Source organism: Maniola jurtina, chromosome 20 (assembly GCF_905333055.1).
Source record: "Maniola jurtina chromosome 20, ilManJurt1.1, whole genome shotgun sequence".
Lineage (NCBI taxonomy): Eukaryota > Metazoa > Arthropoda > Insecta > Lepidoptera > Nymphalidae > Maniola > Maniola jurtina.
Genome location: NC_060048.1, coordinates 1,370,530 through 1,390,824, shown reverse-complemented (window position 1 = coordinate 1,390,824; position 20,295 = coordinate 1,370,530). Strand labels below are relative to the sequence as shown.

General features: G+C 36.3%; 1 protein-coding gene across 1 annotated transcript in view; it reads left to right on the top strand.

The window, feature by feature from the left end:
- LOC123875995 (zwei Ig domain protein zig-8-like) overlaps positions 1-20,295 on the top strand; it is a 217,336-nt gene that overhangs the window by 78,958 nt on the left and 118,083 nt on the right. The window lies entirely within an intron of this gene.

The window sequence follows — 20,295 nt, the reverse complement described above, 5'->3', positions numbered from 1 at the left end:
TTTTAGATATTTCGCACGATTAATCAAAAACTATTATGCATAAAAATTAACAAAAATCTGTTTTAGAATGTACAACTAAAGCTCTTTCATATGATGCCCCACTTGGTATATTAATCTTACTTTGAAAGTTGAAAATAGTAATTATATATGTTTATAAACTCATTTTAATTTGTTTTGTGTGATGTAACCACAACTTCACGATTTTCAGATTTTCCCCCTAAATTGTGCTATAAGAAATTTGGCAGGTAGGTAGGCTACCTGCCAAATTTCATGATTCTAGGTCAACGGCAATAAATAGGCTTAGGTTTTACCTATAGGTTTCTTGACAGACACGCCTAAGTTATCACAACGTATTGCTGTGAGTGTGTTCTAGCTTAGTTTAAGTCGTTGAACTTAAGAGGGCTCTCTCCGTCACTCGTTTCATACAATCGTAGTTCCAATTTCATTTGAATACTAAGCAACCAAAGTCCATGAAATTTTGCAGACATATTCTAGAAACTAATATCTATGTCTGTGGTTTTCCAGATTTCTGTTAAAATATTCGGTTTCAAAGTTACGCGGTATTAAAAACTTTCATACAAATCTTTGAGCCCCTGTAATTTTAAAACTACATATTTTTAGAAAAATCTAAAACACCACAGACACAGATATTAGTTTCTAGAATATGTCTGCAAAATTTTATGGACTTTGGTTGCTTAATATTCAAATGAAATTGGAACTACGATTGTATGAAACGAGTGACGGAGAGAGCCCTGTTAATCTCTGTTCTAGACGGATAATCAGCTTAGAATACAGACAGATATAAAACAGACAATGACATGATCTCGACTAGACGTCGGATCACTTTGAAGAATTAAGTTGAGTGGGCGTCAATCCAATATGAAACATTTCGCTAATCTAGAACTAGACGGGTAAGTCCCATTTGTTCTAAATACCTTGACGGCATCCAACAAAATGAAACTTTAGGACCGATTCACACCAATTGCATACACGTGACACGAGCGTAAACCTCTAACACACCGGGTTACGCATATATTTCATACATTACAACGCAATGGTAGGCGCTACGTCTACGCTTACGCAGCCTGTGTGAACGAGCTATTATCCTAATTTGTGCCATGAAAAATTGAGATTTTTCTTTCTTTAAGTGTTTCTCAAATGGAAGTAAAATTGTGATAAAAATAGCTTTAACTGTAAAGAAAAATCGATCAAGCGTGAGTCGGACTCACGAACGATGGGTTCCGTACCATTGCACCAGGAATAATACTTTTTAATTTTTTTGACGTGACAACGTCTTATAATTCGATAGAGCCGGCTGCACGCACGAAAAAACATGACTCATGCGGCGTTACCTCGCTCTGAGGCGTTCCATGTAAGGCTTGAAGTGCAAGCGAGAGCGCGGAACGAGCGACAAAGAAGCACAATCGGCCTTTGTTGTCACGTTCAACTATCGTCAGTAAACCGACTTTACAGACAACCAATTTTTTTTGTGATGAATACTTGATGAATACCTATTAGATTTTTAAAACTCCGTGGGAATTCTTTACCTCTTTAAGTTTGATCGATCATGGAAAGCTAGCAGATAGACAGACATACTCAATGTCGCATTTATAATATTAATTATGGATGGGTTGGGTAGTGATATGGGTAGTGATTTCCCCCATTTAAGAAATTCCGTTTCAGCAATTTCACCACGTATCTTCAAAAATCATCCAAAGCTAAAGCTAAACATCAACACCGTTTATTTAAAGCGAATATCTACTCTATACTGTTAGAAATAGAGTTTCAAATCGCTGAGTTAACCGAAATATTATAATCGAGAGTGTTTTTATGGGCTGTAGAATGAAATGACGCACCATTTATGGAGATTGCAAACATTTTTCTACGTTAGTGTAAAGTTTTAGGGTTCCGTAAATAGAGATTAGTATCTGAAAAACCCATGATAGCCTAGAGGATTTGTTTTCTTTTCATTTTTCCTAATCTTTTCCTAAAGAAAAACCTAGGTATGCCTCCTTAAAAACAAATCTATATGACAGCCCATTGGTCAATTAGCGACTTCATTTTATCATCATCATTATGATCAGCCTATTACCAGCTTACTACTACGGGCTTAGGCCATATTCTGCCACGCTGGCCCAGTAATTGGAGACTTCACACACCTTTGAGAACAATATGGAGAACTCTCAGGTTTCCTCATGGTGTTTTCCTTCACCGTAAAAGCAAGTGAGATAATTATCAATTGCACCTATCTCACAATCCATACTTCCATACTAATATTATATATGTGAAAGTGTGTCTGTCTGTCTGTCTGCTACCTTTTCACGGTCCAACAGTTTAACCGATTCTGACGAAATTTGGTACAGGGTTAGCTTATATCCCGGGGCATAGACTACTTTCTATCCCGGAAAATCAAAGATTTCCCACAGGATTCCTAAAAACCCATCCACTTAACCGATTTGTATGAAATTTGGTACCGAGGTAGCTTGGGTCCCTGTAATTGACATAGGCAATTTTTATCCCGGAAATTCAAACAGTTCAAACGGGATCTTTAAAAACCAAAATCCACGCGGACGAAGTCGCGAGCATCCTCTCTCTAGTAAAAAAATAAATTAAAAAAAAACCATAACTTACAAATATCAGTTCACTCTTAATTTTTTGTAGATTTGAGAGATTCTTTTCCGTGGTTCTACTGTAAGTGGATTAAACCGACGCAGTCCAAGAAACATTAAAAACAAGAGAAGAGAAACATTACTCTGGAGAAAAGGAACTTAATATCTGTGAAAGTGTAATAAAAAATGAATAAAAGAGCCAAGTTGATGTAATTTCGGTAGAATTGAAGATAATGGACTGAAAAATAGAATTAGATGTAGCATTGTTGGCGTTTGAAAATGTGAATGAAGTTTGGATGCCTTCGTAAAGAAATACACGCATATTTTATTCGTTTTTTTAACCTTCGACCCAAAAAGTGGGGTGTTAGAAGTTTGACTTGTGTATCTGTGTATTTGTGTATCTGTCTGTGGCATGGTAGCTCCTAAACTAATGAACCGATTTTAATTAGGGTTTTTTTTGTTTGTGAGGTGGCTTGAGATCGAGAGTGTTCTTAGCTATACTTAATCCAAGAAAATCAGTTCACTCGTTTGAAAGTTATCAGCTCTTTTCCAGTTACTATAACCTTCACTTCTCGGGGTTTTATAAATTTTTAATTTACACTTGTTATTTATTTATTTAAACATCTTTGTTGTTAAAAAAAATACGAAGATTAAGAATACAGGGTACACTTAAAAAAACAAGATTAAATAATTGTGAAAGCTCTTTCTAAGCTTCACCATGATATTCGCGTTCTAAAGCTACAATTTACATACAAGTTCAACGCCCTCACAAAGATTTCATTTTAACTACTAATGCAACTTGAAACAAAAACCCAGCCAGACTGTTAAGAGTTAGAAAAGAACAAGTTAAAATGAAATAAAGTAAGTTCAAATACAAAATATTTTTATTCAATTAGACTTTTACAAGTTCTTTTGAATCGTCAAAAGAATCTACCACTGGTTCGGAATTCCTTTCCTACCGAGAAGAACCAGTAAGAAACTCGGCGGTTGCTCTGTTCAAAGATTTGATGTATACAATGTTGTGATATTTGATATATAAGATTAAATAAATGACTTGGCAACTTTGAAAAGTGAGATTTCATTTAAAAATACTGGAAGGTCAAAATAAACTCATGATATTCAATTGGCAGATACCTGGTCCTCACCAGCCCATGGACGTCCACTGCTGGATATACGTAGGTCTGTTGTAGGGACTTCCATACAATACACGCCGGAACCCAGCGGTTCCCTGCCATCCCTCTGTGTCCGAAAGGGGTCTGCCAACACTCCGGGCGCATTTGCAGAACCTTGGAACCCTAACGACAATCAATTCCTCGAACTGTATATTTTTTTAAAAGAATGCTAGCCATGCTAATCATGACTTATACTCCCCTTTCCCCTCCAATTAAGCGTAAAGCTTGTGCCAGGAGTGGGTACGACAATAGTGCAACGAGTGGGGTTTGAACCGCCAACCTTTCGGAATCCAGTCAACCGTTGAGCTAACGAGGCTATGCCCTATGAATTCATAGATAGTACCTATCTCTACACTCTTTTTCATCATCATCATCAACCGATAGACATGCACTGCTGGACGTGGATTTCTTATAGGGACTATAGCCTTATTATATGGACCACTGAGATTGGTCTTGCGCCGCCTAAATTCAGCGGCTCCCTGCGACTCGTTTGATGTCGTCTGTACACCTAGTGGGGGTCTTCCAACGCTGCGCTTCAAGGTCGCCATTGGTACCTATGGTAAAGTCTTCGAACAGTGCGTATTACCAGTGAGGAGATATGTATGGATCTGAGACATGGTCTCTAACTCTAAGGGTTGCAAAGCTGAAGTGGCAATGGGCAGGACACATTAGTGCGAAAAACCGGTAGACGTTAGGGGTCCCAAGATAAATCTATACATATAATAAAATTGTAGAAAAGTGGTGTCTGTACAATGGAAATATATAAAAAAAAAGTAGCAGGCGTTGTTATTATATCGATGCCGAACCCGAAATTGTAATTAATTTTTTTTTGTCTGTTTGTCTGTTTGTCTATTTGTCTGTGTGTTTGTGCACGCTAATATCAGAAACTGCTTATTCTATTTAGATACGGTTTTCATTAATATATTGTAGTAAGCTTCACTTAACATTTAGTGTTTATTTCATGTCAATCGGTTCATAAATAAAAAAGTTATGTCAATTTAAAGAATCACGGCGAACATTTTTAACGTACAGAGTAGTATATGCTGCCCGAAAAGTCACTATTCCACGCGAACGAAGTCGCGGGCACAGCTAGTATTGAATAAAATTAATTAATTACATCGTTCGTCATATGTAATAAATCATCTGAAAGAAATACCTAGCAAGAGAAAAAGAAAACCAGTTAATAGAATCTCATAATATACCTAGCCTTATTAATTGGGTAGGAACCAAACGTAGCCGAAGAGAAAAGGGAAATAACGCTTTGATTAATGAAGCGTGCTATCGTCGGAAAGAAAAATAACCTTTTGACGACCTTTGACCCTGCAAATTGCCGCATTGCAAATTAAAGGCAAGGATATCCGTTTGGGAGACTTAAGAAATGATTTTTTTTTATTAAGTCTGAGGAGTTATTCGCTGTCATCTAAATGTTACCATCACAACTGTAGAAGCTTTGACGAAAAAAAAACCCGGCCAAGTGCGAGTCGGACTCGCGCACCGAGGGTTCCGTACTCGGTATTTTTCCCACATTTTGCACGATAAATCAAAAAAAACTATTATGCATAAAAATAAATGAAAATCTGTTTTCGAATGTACAGATAAAGCCCTGTCATATGATAACCCACTTGGTATAATACTAATTAATTATTTGTTCATTCAGAACACATTTTAATTTATTTTTTGAGGTGTACCACGAGGTTTTCGGATTTTTTCCTTTACTTGTGCTATAAGACCTACCTACCTGCCAAACATGATTCTAGTCTAGGTCAACGAAAAGTACCCTATAGATTTTTTTTGACAGACACGACAGATAGACAGACAGACAATAAAGTGATCCTATAAGGGTTCCGTATTTCCTTTTGAGGTACGGAATTCTAAAAAGACAACATTATTATTATTAAGATTATGTAGATACTCCTTAAAATATAAATAAAATCTGTCCCGTTCAGAGATCAAAGATTACATATACAAAATTAAATCACTTTAAGAACTGATTTCTAAATTGGTTTGAGTCTGAGTGTTCTTGTGAATCCTTGGTTTACAGACTTGAATTAATATATCAATAAAGCCACTGATTTTAATTTTATACTTATGCTTTTTATTTATTTTTAATTTTAATTTTGAAATTTTATATTTGTTGTTATAGCGGCAATAGAAATACACATTATGTGAAAATTTAATTTCTCTACCTATTATGGTTAACAAGATACAGCCCGCCAATAGACAGACGGATGGACAACGGATACTTAGGGCTCCATTGCCACCCATCAGATAATGGAGTCCTAAAAATCGTGTCAGTCAGCAGTCCACACTCTTGCTAACCTTAATGGTAACTTAGGTTAGGTTAATAGTAATAGCTTAATAGCTCGTTCACACAGGCTGCGTAAGCGTAGACGTAGCGAGCACTATTGCGTTGTAATGTATGCAATTGTATAAAACATGGCACACCGCTTGCGTAAAACGTGGACGACCGCGTAACCCGGTGTATTAGGGGTTTACGCGCGTCACTACGCGCGTGTTACGTGTATACAATTGGTGTGAATCGGCCTTAAAGGTTAGGTTATAAGCAAAACTAATTGAAATGAAGAGTATTTCATATTTTTCAGCGTAAACAAACGAGAATGTAACTAATTACTGCCTAAAAGCAGTCTAATTTGAGCGCAAATAAGGACAGAAGAGCCTTTTAATTTAGGCGCCAGACAAAGCGCATTGCTTATCCCTAATTTATACTTTCCCAAAAAACTCATCAAGCGACAAAAATAGACAGAGCAAAACAATAAATTTTAATCAAGGCACAAATTGCTTTGGCAATCGAAGATTCTTTGTTTTCACAGCTCTGCGATAAACTTCCACTCACACATAAGATTTCTTTGCTATAAGACAAAATTGTCTTGATACTTCTAAAGAGTACAATTTTCAGCAGAAAACCTCTAAATATTTGTATTACAGGTTCCTTGAGTGTGGTAAATATTATTTACCTTTTTTTTAATTTTCATGGCAGCTATATTGAATATTGTAGCGCGTGTGATCCAGCAATTAATAGTTAAAACTATTGTGTCAAGGCCTTAGGAAGCTCGTAAAAGAACTCGTGCGCCGTTGTTGCAATGCGCCAGTCGGCGCTTGCGGGCTAGTCGGTTACCTAACGCCAGCGTACGTAGACACGCCGTAGCCAAACCCCATAATATTCTATTGGCAGTAGAAATACACATTCTGTAAAAACTACTCTCTACCTATTACAGTTCACGAGATACTGAGCGACACGATACGAGCTGACAGACAGACGGATGGACGAACGGACAGGTAGACGGACAGCGGAGGCTTAGTAATAGGGTCCCGTTGGCACCCATCGGGTACGGACTACGGAACCCTAATTAGTAGGATTGTGTTTCACAAACTTGGCAGAAAACTGAACAAAATTGTTCCGAACGACACACAAATCACTTTTGTTAAGCTGTTTATAATTTCCTCTGTCTCGAGAATCTCAAGACAAGATTTATGTGCGCACAGCCTCTCGCAGGACTTGTAGACTTAGTATAAGATTTTATATCTCACCAACGTTGGTAGAATTCGAGCGTCGCGTCATTACAATTAAATGTTAAAGTAAAAAAGACCTTAAATATTTTTTTGAACTAGCGAGCAAATGAGCAAGCAAGTTATCATGCCTACAACTGTCCTTCATGTATTTTTTTTGCAACGTTGTAATATTTAAATTGGTGGTATTAAATTTTGTACCTTAAATCACGATCGCTTAAGGTCGATTTTACTTTGACATTATTTGTTTTTACTATCGAATTCTATCTATCTATAGCAGAGTGAGCTCTGAGTTTGATCCTGAACCCAGATGTTTTAAACAATATTAGGTACCTAATACCTATTTGAGCACTAGTCACTAGGCTGACGTGAAAGCAAAGATTAAAAATATTATAATACTAGCTGATGCCTGCGACTTCGTTCCCGTGGATATAGGTTTTTAAAATCCCGTAGGAACTCATTAATTTTCTGGGATAAAAAGTAGCCTATGTGTTAATTCAGGGTATAATCTATCTCCATCAGCCAAATTCCTCTTGTAGTTTTTACGTGAAAGAGTAAAAAACATCCATCCATACATACATACAAACTTTCGCGTTTAGTAGGATTTAAAATTATTTGCCACGCTAACACGATGGCTCATGACGTCACATACATAGTCTTTTCATAGCCAACAATTAAAGCCTCGAGGATTTATTACAAGTTTCATAATGTTCGCGAACTGTGACGTAGGTGAGATGTAAAATCTCGTACTAAGCACACTGAAACAAGTTGCACGCTGATTTTAATATCTTATTCCGAGCCTTAATTAAACGTTATATTTTAAAACATCTGCTACGTCTTCTCTGTTGATGTTTTCATACAATGTGGCAATGATTTCTACAGTGCTACCCACAGAATTCAAATAAGCTATAGAAATGCTAACTACATTTTCAGCAACTCGTACGAATGCGACTACTTAGTTTCCTCGTTTCTAATACGCACTGCTATAAATAAATATTTTTTTGTTAAAAAATTGAAAAATATTTTATCGTATATCGCCTTACGTATAACGTGATGTTAATAATTAATTATTATGTCACAAATTTCGATTTTTTTTCAATTATTCCCTTTAATAATGAATTCTGGCCCCATAAACTACCGCTATACAAAACTTCACATCATTTCATTACTACAGTCCAAGACCCTATTAAGGCCGATTCACACCAATTGGGTACACGTGACACGTGCGTAGTGATGCGCGTAAACCCCTAACACACCGGGTTACGCATATGTCCACGCTGTACGCAAGCGGTGTGCCATGTTTCATACAGTTCCATACATTACTACGCAATGGTACGCACTACGCAACGCTTACGCAGCCTGTGTGAACGAGCTATTAAAAGCTCCTTTTTCGTTTGATTACTTACTTTACTTTGTCAAAGTCACCGTAGCTCGGAGATAAATACTGTTCTGCTATAAATGATAACTTTAAATCTCTTTTCACTATTATAATAATCTCCACTATTGTTTCAACACTTTGCAGAACTGTTTCCATTTCTTGCTTTATCACTAAGTAGACTGTGGTTATTATCTGAGGTGCCGTTGCATCTAAATACAAGAACTACTTCTGATACTTTGTTTTAATTTAAACTTGCTGTTACCAGCCTTGCCCGCGATTTTAGTCGCAAGCGATCTTCAAATATTTTAAAATGATTTGTAGGTACGCAATGACATTTTTAACCCACGACCCAAAAAGAGGGGTGTTATAAGTTTGACGTGTGTATCTGTCTGTGGCATCGTAGCTCCTAAACTAATGAACTAATTTTAATTTAGTTTTTTTTTAAAGGTGGCTCGATCGAGAGTGTTCTTAGCTATAATCTAAGAAAATCGGTTCAGCCGTTTGAAAGTTATCACCTCTTTTCTAGTTACTGTAAAAGGCACTTGTCGGGGATGTTATAAATTTTTAACACTTGTAAATATTTGATGATCTACTAATCCATGACTTCATCTGCGTGAATTTAGGCTTTTGCAAATTCCGTCGGAACTTTTAGAAAGCGAGCCAGCACGTGCCAGGCCTTTGTTATGTTATTTTTTAAAAGCTGAAAGTTTCTCTGCATATTGTCCCCAGCACAGTGAGGAATTATCAGCGACTATGAAGTTTGGATCATGGTAGCTTTGGGAGACAACAGGTAATAAAGGTGTAAAAAATCTTACGTCAAATTATAAACTCATTTTTTTTAAATATTTTCTTAGGAATAGTATTAGAAATCACGTCATGCATTGACAGACACTTAGTATCGTGACAACTCCCTGCCAGACGCCGGTAAAGTTTACAACTTTAAACTTAAAGCGTCGACCACACAGGCTGCGTATGCGTCGCGTAAGCATAGACGTACCGCGTAGCATTGCGTTGTAATGTATGGAACTGTATGAGACATGGTATACCGCTTGCGTGGCGTGAACGTTCGCGTAGACGTAATGCGTGTAGTTAGGTTTACGGATTCACGCGCGTCGCTACGCGCGTGTCACGTATACGCGCTTGGTGTGAATCGGCTTTTAAGGGCGTCTGATAGGCAGAAAATAATATCGTTTAGTAAGGAAATCTAAAGGTGATTTACAATTCATCCTGAGGTTAAGGAATTAAGGTAAAATGAGCGTCTAATTTTAATCCGAATAGCGTATTTTCGAATTGGTAGGTATAATGCGTTTGACTGAAAACGGGTCCACGTTTTCCGTGTTACCGCTTTTGTTACAATCCTGAATGGATCCATTGAATTCTCTAAATCCATTAGTTCCAACGATTCCATTCAATTTTTTATTTCACTATACACGGTGAGCTTTTGGTCGTCTTACAAAAGCGATATTAATTAGTAATGAGTGCAAAAACAGCATGTCATTTTTTTTATAGGTAATCTGTTCAAAAATCCCGAAGATTTAGGTTGAAATTCATTTAACAAATTCGACGGTACTCGTAATCCTTTTGGAAATTATGTAGATTTTGGGGGACGCGCAAACATTCCAAGCAAATATATCTACAAATTCACAGTATTGTTCAAAAATCCCGAAGAAATTGATGTAGTATCACATGAGTAGATACTCCTTCCTCTGTGGTAATCATTGAAAAAAAAATTGAAGACATATAAACATTTATTTATATTACTTCATACATAAGAATAATACTTAGGTGTATTAAATACGAAAATCTTTCTGAAAGTGCCTATATGTGAACACCGCCCGCCCTCAATGCTAAACGTGCAGAGAAATGTTAGCAGTGGGAGGGCGGGCGGTGCATGTCGCATGCTGCATGTAGCACCATACAGATTGGTCTGTTGCAGGGGATTTTTAACCCCCGACCCAAAAAGAGGGGTTTTATAGCAAATAGCTTTTGATTCTTTGTACCTCTTCTGCAAACGTCTGCGTCTATACAACATTTAACAGACAGATAGACACACTTTCACATTTTAGTAGTATTAGAGCCTCGATAGCTCAACGGTTGAAGAGCGGACTGAATTCCCAAAGGTCGACGGTTCAAATCCCACCCGTTGCACTATTGTCGTACCCACTCTTGGCACAAGCTTTACGCTTAATTGGAGGGGAAAGGGGAGTATTAGTCATGATTATCATGGCTTTCTTTATTTAAAAAAAAAGTATGGATAATATTAAGAATTTTTCATTAACCTATCGTAGCTACCATCCCGTTTTTAAGCACTTAAATACGAATTATTCCCTTTATTGTTACTTAGCAAACGTTTTATTTAATTTCCCCCCGTTCTAACCGCGTAGCACTCCCCGCAACCACATTCACAAGACGTTTAGTTTTAAAAGCACCATAAAATACGCTAAAAGCACTGTAAGTTGCATCCTCATCACATTCGAAAACGAACTCTATTCCCAGAGGTTTAGGTTGAAATTCATTTAACAAATTCGACGGTACTCGTAATCCTTTTGGAAATTATGTAGATTTTGGGGGACGCGCAAACATTCCAAGCAAATATATCTACAAATTCACAGTATTGTTTTCGGGACATAAAAAGGTTTATGTTGAACCTTTTCCAACATTTCATTGTTATCTGCAAATAATGGATATAAGATTACTTAATTACGTTTTAAGGACAATATCCTTTTTGACGTCCTTTTTGAGGTAGCGATGCTAGAGTACTTTGTGAGTTTTATTTTTTTTAAATATTCATTTCCTTTGATCCTAAAAAAGCGTTGGTATCACTACAAAGACGTTATTTGTACTACAAGATATTCCTACCTGCCAGATTTCATTATTCTTGGTAAACTATAGATTTTGATTACCTCGACGGATCTTGACAGACAGACAGACAAACAACAAAGTGATCCCATAAGGATTTACTTTTCTCTGGAGATACGGAACCATAATAATAATGGAACGATGTTTGGTAACTACTCTTCTGTTTGAAATTATGAAAATATCAAAAAAATTAGATTTAATGGATTTAAATCGGTTTATATTATTTGAAGATTTTTTTACAAACAAAATAATATTCTATATTTTTCATCATGAAACAGAATCAATGTAGTGTAAAAATTATAAAAGTGTAAATTAAAAGTACCTAGTAAAGAGCTGATAATTTTCAAACGGCTGAATCGATTTTTCTAGGATTTATAGCTAAGGACACTCTCGATCAAGCCACCTTTCAAACAAAAAACTTAAATCAAAATCGGTTCATTAGTTTAGGAGCTACGAAGCCACAGACAGATACACAGATACACACGTCAAACTTATAACACCCCTCTTTTTGGATCGGGGGTTAAAAATTAAGAACTAGTAGAATACACCACACTAACACAGACTAAGTTTCCAAGCAGAACTTAGAATTTTGGGCTCAAACTCAAATAGAATTACGCTCTCAACTTACTTTGTTCTCGAAGCTTCAGATCTAAGATTAAGACATCTAGGAACTTGGTTATATTGGAGTCCCCCTATCACGTCAATACTGAACCAAATTGAGTTCTCAAAACACTGATTGGAAATCAAATCAGCCACAAAACTAATGGGCTAAGAGCCAGCTAGTGCCAGAACTTCGTTATTTTAAAAGGCTGAAATTTTCTCTGCGTATTGTCCCCAATACCGGGACGAACGATCAGCGACTATGAAGTTTGGATCATGGTGGCTGTGGGAGATAACAGGTAACAAAGACATATAAAATGTTTGAATTAGAAATCACCTCATGCATTACCAGACATTTAATATCGTGGCAACCCCCTGCCAGACACCCAAGACATTTTAAGTTTAAGAGGGGTCTCTCCGTCACTCGCTCCATACAAACGTAGTTCGTCTCTCATTGGAATACTAACTAATCATACTCAATGGAATTTTGCAGAAACGTTCCGGGAACTAATATCTATGCCTGTGGTTTTCCAGATTTCCGTTAAAATATTCGGTTTCAAAGTTACGCGGTTTTAAAAATTCACATACAAATCTTTGAGCCCCTGTAATTTTAAAACTACATATTTTTAGAAATATCTAGAGCACCACAGGCACAGATATTAGTTTTTAGAATATGTTTGCAAAATTTCATGGACTTTGATTGCTTAATATTCAAATGAAATTGGGGCTACGATTGTACGAAGTAAGTGACGGAGAGGGCCCTGTTAAGGGTGTCTGGCAGGGGTTTGCGACGATACTAAGCGTCTGGCAACGCATGACGTGATCTCTATTCTATTCCGAAAAAAAATATATAAAAATATTACAATTTACACTTTTACGTAAGATTTTTTTACACCTTTGTTAGCTGTTATCTCCCAAAGCCACTACGACCCAAACTTCATGGTCGCTGATCGTTATCTTCCCTGTGTTGCAGACAATGGGCAGAGAAACTTTCAGCTTTTATAACACAACGAACGTCTGGTCCTAGCGAGCTCTTAGACCATAACCTAAAATCTCAACTTGCCAAACGGTTCAGTTTCGCTTAGCAAATAGGAAACATCCGCTTTATAATTATTTGACGTACAAATTAGACCGGCATCGGAGCTTTTGTACTGAGCTTACACAGAAGCTTATGTTGCCACTCAAATATGACCTTTATTGTATAGACATAAGAACTAGGGTAATAACAATACAAGGGGCCTTTGTACCTTTTTTCACATACAACGTAATTACTAACCGCTTTGTTAATTGTGCCCTGTAATGTGGAACAAGGCGTTCTTAGGCTCAAAGCTCGAATGTCAGGCTTAAAGAAAATTGCTCGAGCTAACAAAGGTTTCAAGGTAAATCTAGGGAAAGACATGAATGCTTAAAAAAGGTTCTTGTTGCAAAACTTTGTAAAGAAATGAGCAAAAACAAGTAAGTACCTACTATGATATAACCAAAGAAGAGATATCGTGATCTTTATAAAAATATTAAAATGTTGTTATTTTAGTTAATAATCGTGTTAATTGAATTGCTTGATATTTAATTTTTACTTTCAATGTAAATATTTTAATTGGAGATGATTTTAATAGAAGATAATAATAGAACGTTTTTTATCACTAGCTTATGCCGGCGGCTTCGTTCGCGTGAACAACACAAATTTCAAACCCCTATTTTATCCCCTTAGGGGTTGAATTTTCAAAAAGACGTTGTGAACAGATGTTTATGTTATTATAATAGTTATCTGCATGCCAAATTTCAACCCAATCCGTCCAGTAGTTTGAGCTGTGCGTTGATAAATCAGTCAGTCAGTCATTCAGTCACGTTTTCTTTTTAACCCCGACCCAAAAAGAGGGGTGTTATAAGATTGACGTGTGTATCTGTGTGCCTGTGTATCTGTCTGTGGCATCGTAGCTCCTAAACAAATGAACCGATTTTAATTGATATGGGTCAGTCAGTCGCTTTTTCCTTTTATATTTAGACTAGCCTACGCCTGCGACTTCGTCCGCGTGGATTTAGGTTTTTCGAAATCCCGTGGGAACTCTTTGATTTTCCGGGATAAAAAGTAGCCTATGTGCTAATCCAGGATACTATCTATCTCCATTCCTAATTTTAGCCAAATCCGTCCAGTGGTTTTTGCGTGAAGGAGTAACAAACATACACACACACACACACACACACACATACAAACTTTCGCTTTTATAATATTATAGTGTGATACCTACTGTGTATTTTATTATTTCAGAGAAACCATTTAATATTACTTGTTATATAATTCCATTTATTTTGTATCATAAAGGTATTATATAATTAACAAAAATATATAAATAAATTAAGAAAGTGCTTATAGCTATGAAACTCGCTGAAAATTCCCAGAAGAGATTCCCCAAATGTATATTATTAGATTTAGCAATTACCGTAATAAACAACAGCAGTGCTCTTGTGCTGTACTTATTCTCTCTTGCAGAACCACCAGGGATCCATTTTTAAGATATATGATGTACATAAAGACATAAAAGTTATGTTATCTCATTATATTCTGATGTCATTGTAAAACGTAATATATTCAATTGGTGCTGCAAGTGCTCCTTGGGGGATGCAATACTTCATTTATACAAACCCTTTTCCGTTTTTAGGGTTCCGTACCTCAAAAGGAAAAACGGAACCCTTACAGGATCACTTCGTTGTCTGTCTGTCTGTCTGTCGAGAAACCTATAGGGTACTTCCAGTTGACCTAGAGTCATGAAATTTGGCAGGTTTGGAATAGTACAAATACAGGAATAAATCTGAAAACCCCGAATTTGTGATTAAATCATTTAAAAAAAAAGTGTACGTTTATATAAAGAAAACTTTGTAATTCAAAACAATTACTATCAACTAATACTTAGTACTTATGTCTTTTCTACCACTGCAGTATTATGTTTTTATATTTTATCTTATGATAGATACTATCAAAAGCCCCATTAAATTTTATTTTTTATAATTTCTCATTATAAAACTTTCCTTAAAGATGTTACTTTTAGTTAAAAAAATTACTTGATTACCGATTGAAAAAAGTTTCAATTGAATTCTAGGAAAATATTATTGATGTTTTAACATTTTCACTGAGTATGAAATTATTCGCTCAATACTTACTACATTCACACCGGACGTAATTAAGTTTTTACATCATTTTCATTTATGATGCCGGTACATTTATTTTACAGATCTGAATATCGAGCCAATCAGACTGAATATGCAGAATTTTATGTGGAATTGGTAAATGGCATTACTACAAAGCACAAAAATAACGTTAAGGTATGAAGATCGTATATAAATAAAAGTGATTATTATAAAGTAAAATGCAAAGGTTGCCTTATTGCTAAGAAGAGATTCGTAGGGGGAGTGTAACACTATCAATACCATCAATATTTTCTCTATACAGAAACACGATATATTGTGATAATATTGATAATGTACCAGGCTCCTTACAGGTAACCCTTGGTACTAAAATAAGAAAAAGTTATAACGAAATACCAAAATAGTGCAAAATGAATGTATAAAGCATACTAATTCTCCCTTATAATTTGGCACTCATTGAAAATTTAGTAAAAATATCACAAACAAAAATGATGGTGGACGTAAAACACACTGTTTGTTAATACGAATGGAAAAAGTGTTGGTTACAAACGAATTTTCTCCAATAACTGCAAGGAACGTGCTTGGGATGTGAAAGTCCACGCACATGATGAGGATTAACTGCATTGCCTTTATTGGACCAGGCGTACCGATACAAGTCTTCTACAAATACTTCCACAAACAAATTGCACGTGGGGTATAAAAGTATTTGTTTGTATTTGACGGCTAACCTCTTTCTCAAAATTAGAGCTATCTAACTGGATTGTCATTAAATATTTCTTCCATGTTCTCAACTGAAATAAAAGAATAAAACATAAGAAAGAAATTCAAAAGTTTTATAACAAATACGGGTTAAATTCATTCCCGTACTTCTGTAAAAACAGACGGGGTCATAATGATCCTTCAGTGACTGCGCGGAGCGTGCTTGGAATGCGGGGCTCTTTATATTAAACCCACGCCATGATAAGGATTAACGCAGCCTTCATTGGAGCCTTTATTAACACAAGGGATAATAATATGAGCTCAAGGTATCAAACTTGACACGATTTGTGTTGAAGGTTCAACGTTGCATTACAAAAAAATTTTCAAAAGAAAAATAAAACCGACTTCAAAAACGACAAACACTAAAAAGTAAAAAATAACTTTTGTTTAGCTACACGTGTAATGCACCTAGGTATGAAGTCGAGCGAGCATATTAAAACAAAATTAGAAATCCAAGAGTGAAGCTCGCCCGACTTCATACCTAGGTGCATTACACGTGTAGCTAAACAAAAGTTATTTTTTACTTTTTAGTGTTTGTCGTTTTTGAAGTCGGTTTTATTTTTCTTTTGAAAATTTTTTATTTCACAATTTTTAGTGGCCCCACTGTACTATAATATGCTGTGCCCAGTTAAAACCCTACTGTTTACTAAGCTATTACACTGATCGCGAGCAATTTGCTCCTATCCATTGAGGAGTTCTGTTCTCCATCTCCGAAGATATTCATCAGATCTTCACCAAATTTATATGGGACCACCTGCACAGTATACCCTTTCAAACAAAAAAAAAATTTCCAAATTGGTCCAGGGGTCTTTGAGTAATCGGGGAACATACATAAAAAAAAAAAAAAGATCCCGACGAATTGAGAACCTCCTCCTTTTTTGGAAGTCGGTTAAAAAGCAAACGGCAAGGTAAGCATTTTGTGTCTAAAAAGACAAAGAATAAAGCCATGAGCTATGGCTGAGTCGTTAATTTTTTAACAAAACGCCATAAAAATATAGAATAATACACCATAAAAATACAGGGCAAGATCATTGTCACGTTCATAAAAGTCACACATTAGGTCACATTAAACCCTCAGTGACTGCGCGGAGCGTGCCTGGAATGCGGAGCTCTTTATATTAAACCCACGCCTTGATAAGGATTAACGCAGCCTTCATTGGAGCCTTTATTAACACAAAGGATAATATGAGCTCAAGGTACAATACAAACTTGAAACGATTTGTGTTCAAAATTCAACGTGACATTACAAAAGCAAACGGCAAGGTAAGCATTTTGTGTCTAAAAAGACAAAGAATAAAGCCATGACCTATGGCTGAGTCGTTTATTTTTTAACAAAACGCCATAAAAATATAGAATAATACGCCATAAAAATACAGGGCAAGATCATTGTCACGTTGATACAAGTGTAAATTAAAAATTTATAACACCCCCGACGATCCAAAGTATTTGAGTTTTCCAAAACATCATTTTCAAATAAATAATCATGTATTTAGGCAACGTCCATCTTGACAGCTTGACATTTGTCAATTGACATAATATTAAGAACCTAACGGTTATCTAACCTTCTTTTCTACAAGAAAACTAGAAAAGAGCTGATAACTCTTAAACGGCAGAACCAATTTTTTTGGATTATAGCTAAGAACACTCTCGATCAAGCCACCTTTCAAACAAAAAAAACTAAATTAAAATCGGTTGATTCGTTTAGGCGCTACGATGCCACAGACAGATACACAGATACACAGATACACAGATACACACATCAAACTTATAACACCCCTCTTTTTGGGTCGGGGGTTAAAAATTCACACATTAGGTCACATTAAACCCTCAGTGACTGCGCGGAGCGTGCCTGGAATGCGGAGCTCTTTATATTATACCCACGCCATGATAAGGATTAACGCAGCCTTCATTGGAGCCTTTATTAACACAAGGGATAATATGAGCTCAAGGTATAATACAAACTTGACACAATTTGTATTGAAAGTTCAACGTGATATTACAAAAGTTAATGGCTAAAAAAGGCATTTTGTGCCTAAAAGACAAAGCACATAGCCATGAATTGGTTAATTCTTTAACCCCCGACCCAAAAAGAGGGGTGTTATGAGTTTGACTTATGTATCTGTGTATCTGTCTGTGGCATTGTAACTCCTCAACTAATGAACCGATTTTAATTTAGTTTTTTTTTGTTTGAAAGGTGGCTTGATCGGGAGTGTTCTTAGCTATAATCGAAGTAAATCGGTTTAGCCGTTTTCTAGTTTTCTTATAGAGGTTTTTGTGTCGGGGGTTTTTAAATTTTGAGTTATTATCATTAGAACATCACTAAAAGAAATAAATACAGACATATGTTAGAACTATGTTAGTCATTTGTTAGAGAAACAACCAAAATTCATTGTCACGTTCGTAAAATAGGGTCACAATAATTCTTCAGCGACTGCGTGAAGCGTGCCCGGAATTCAGAGCTCTCCATAATAAGCCCAGCTTCATGATAAGGATTAACGGTGCAGCCTTTATTAGAGCTTTAACATAAAGGATAATATGACCACAAGGTATCCCAAATAAATAACAACTTTTGATACAGAGACCAAAGATTTTCTTCAAATAAATAGTGACTCTTGTTGCGATGCAATAAAGTGCATTTCAGCTAGCACAGCGCTGAGGTCTAAAATTTAACTAACTCTTTCCCTCCCTTTCTCTCTCCCTCTCCCTCACCCCCTACCCCCCTCTCTCTCTTTCTCTCTCACTCTTATGAGTTAAGACTTATGCGAGAACGAACCTTTATTAAAAAAAAACAATGAATACAGACAAAATTAGTTGTGAGAAAAACACGCAAAATTCATTGGCACGTTCATAAAAACAGTAGAGGCAGAGTAGAGGTCACAATAATCCTTCAGCGACTGCGTGAAGCGTGCCCGGAATTCAGAGCTCTCTATAATAAGCCCAGCTTCATGATAAGAATTAACGGTGCAGCCTTTATTAGAGCTTTTGTTAGCACAAAGGATAATATGACCACAAGGTATCCCAAATAAATAACAACTTTTGATACAGAGAGCAAAGATTTTCTTCAAATAAATAGTGACTCTTGATGCGATGCAATAAAGTGCATTTCAGCTAGCACAGCGCTGAGGTCTAAAATTTAACTAACTCTTTCCCCCCCCCCCTCTCTCCCTCTCCCTCTTTCTCTCTCACTCTTATGAGTTAAGACTTATGCGAGAACGAAGCTTTACCAAAACAAAAAACAATGAATACAGACAAAATTAGTTGTGAAAAAACACGCAAAATTCATTGGCACGTTCATAAAAACAGTAGAAGCAGAGTAGAGGTCACAATAATCCTTCAGCGACTGCGTGAAGCGTGCCCGGAATTCAGAGCTCTCCATAATAAGCCCAGCTTCATGATAAGGATTAACGGTGCAGCCTTTATTAGAGCTTTTATTAACACGTAGGATAATATGACCACAAGGTATCCCAAATAAATAACAACTTTTGATACAGAGACCAAAGATTTTCTTCAAATAAATAGTGACTCTTGTTGCGATGCAATAAAGTGCATTTCAGCTAGCACAGCGCTGAGGTCTAAAATTTAACGAACTCTTTCTCTCTCACTCTTATGAGTTAACACTTATGCGAGAACGAACCTTTACCAAAAAAAACAATGAATACAGACAAAATTAGTTGTGAGAAAAACACGCAAAATTCATTGGCACGTTCATAAAAACAGTAGAGGCAGAGTAGAGGTCACAATAATCCTTCAGCGACTGCGTGAAGCGTGCCCGGAATTCAGAGCTCTCCATAATAAGCCCAGGCTCATGATAAGGATTAACGGCGCAGCCTTTATTGGAGAAGCCTTATTGACAGGCTGGCGCGTCCTCGCGATGTTTTTACTGAAGGTTTGTGGTTGCGTTTATTCTTACTTTGTTTTTTCTACGTAGAAACAATTTGTACGGACAATGAAAATGGAAAAACCCTTTAAAATATTGATGGATTGTGAGTCGTGACTGTTGCGTTATTGTGTACTAGCCTTAACCCTTTTTTAAGCTTTTTTATTTTTCCTATTTTCCCCCCCGATTTTCCCATTTTCAAGGATAACATCTGTAAATTAAAAATTTATAACACGACAAGTGAAGGTTACAGTAACTAGAAAAGAGCTGACAACTTTCAAAACAACTGAACTGATTTTCTTGGATTATAGCTAAGAACACTCGAGCAAGCCACCTTTCAAACAAAAAAAGACTAAATTGAAATCGGTTCAT